The sequence below is a fragment of the Mustela putorius genome, unplaced genomic scaffold (genome assembly GCF_011764305.1).
Source record: "Mustela putorius furo isolate JIRA1106 unplaced genomic scaffold, ASM1176430v1.1 tig00000585_pilon_pilon_pilon, whole genome shotgun sequence".
NCBI classification, from domain to species: Eukaryota; Metazoa; Chordata; class Mammalia; order Carnivora; family Mustelidae; genus Mustela; species Mustela putorius.
Window position 1 is genome coordinate 15,086,829 of NW_025421424.1, and position 1,717 is coordinate 15,088,545.

Here is a 1,717-nt window from a genome sequence, read left to right on the forward strand (position 1 = left end):
AATGGAATCTTAAAAAAAAATAAATGACTGTAGATAATGGATATGGATTCTGATATGGCTGCTTTTAAATTTTCCAATTTAAATTGTCCAGTTAATTACAAAATTTGAAAACTTAAGGCTTCAGGAAAAATTCTGATTTAACGTTACATGATTCATTTCTTAGATTGCTGAAAATGATGACATCCCAGAATCATAGATTTATCCATAGTTATAAAATGCTGTTTTTGTATTGGTGAATGTTAAAAACAAAAAAAAAAAAAAAAAAGAAAAAAGAAAAAGAAAGGAAAGAAAACCACTTATACATGTATTTTCATGTATACACATAAAAACCCAAATAAAAAAAAAAATAGTCCTTAGGCATATAGGAGTTAAACAAATTCTGATTAACAACTATAAAGATTTCCCCAAACATTTAGAAAAGGTGTTCTCTAATGCAAAAGAGTAATATGCCACGGTCTCAAATATTCTTTTCTGATATGGGAAGCAACTACAGAAAGCTTTTATTTGTTCAAAGTAACCAGTGTTATATATGCAAAAGGCCACAAAACTCCCCCAATACTACTTCAAAACAAACAGATCAAACATGATTTTCATTAGAATGTTATTTCTTCACACTAATAAAGAAAAAAAAAACAAGACCCAGATTTACATATATACACATGTATATTTACAAATAAATATAAATACATACAAAAAAACAATGCAAACAATTATTGAGCTTCATCCGAACAAGAATGCCAAGTTAGTCTCTCTTCATAAAAGGCAATTACAATTTGAGGAGACTTCATATTTGCTTCTTTTACCAGTACCAAATCTGCTTCACCTGAATCTTTTCATTTTCATGAGACACATTGATTCTCTGCTGCTGTCTATGGCACCAATTGCTCATTTAGGATCAAGACCTCTAACAAAGCCTCTTGGTTTATCAGCAGCATCTCTTTTCTTCTTTGATTTGCTATCATCAGATTCACTGTCAGATAAAGACTGTCTTTTTGTGCCATCTATTTCTTTCTCAGCTTTTTGAGAACTAAGAAATGTTTCAGGGTGCCTAGGTGGCACAGTAGTAGGTTGAATGTGTGACTCTTGGTTTCAGCTCAGGTGCTGGTCACAGGTGGTGAGAATGAGCCCCTCCACAGGTTCCAAGCTCAGTATGGAGTCTTGAGATTTTTTCTCTCTTTTCCTCTGCCCTCCTGCTTGTGCTCTTTCTCTCTCTCTCTCTCAAATAAATAAATCTTAAAAAGAAAAAAAAAGGAATGAAAAGAAATCCTTCAATTAACTCTAGATAATCTAAATTTTCTTCAGGTTCCCAAGTACTGTCAGCATCTGTAAATCCCTTCCACTTTAGGAAATACTCCATCTTCCCATTCACTACATGACAGCCTAGAACTGTTACCACTACAGACTCTCCCTCTTCTATTTTTTACTCTTTCCATTGTTTCTCCCCCCCCCTTTTTTTTTTTTTTTTTTGCAATGTAGTGTTCTTGGAGGCCATTTTTCATTGCAGACCAGAAGAGCTATTATTCACCACCTCTGGGCGTTCCAAGTCCCAGGTCTGGGACATCTCCAGTGCTGTGGTCCTCATGCTCTAGCCACTTCCCATAGATCAGTTAAAAATGTAAGATCTCATTACCAGTTCTAGAATTTTTTTTATTCTTCCTTGAAAAAATTGTACCTCTTGATTCAATGTGTATTAAAAGCAAGTGGTATTTAGATTCTG

At 33.9% G+C, this 1,717-nt stretch overlaps 1 pseudogene; it reads right to left on the reverse strand.

Annotated features, from left to right (window-relative positions):
• Nucleotides 1-710: 710 nt before the first annotated feature.
• Nucleotides 711-1,492, reverse strand: LOC101679082 (annotated as a pseudogene).
• Nucleotides 1,493-1,717: the final 225 nt, after the last annotated feature.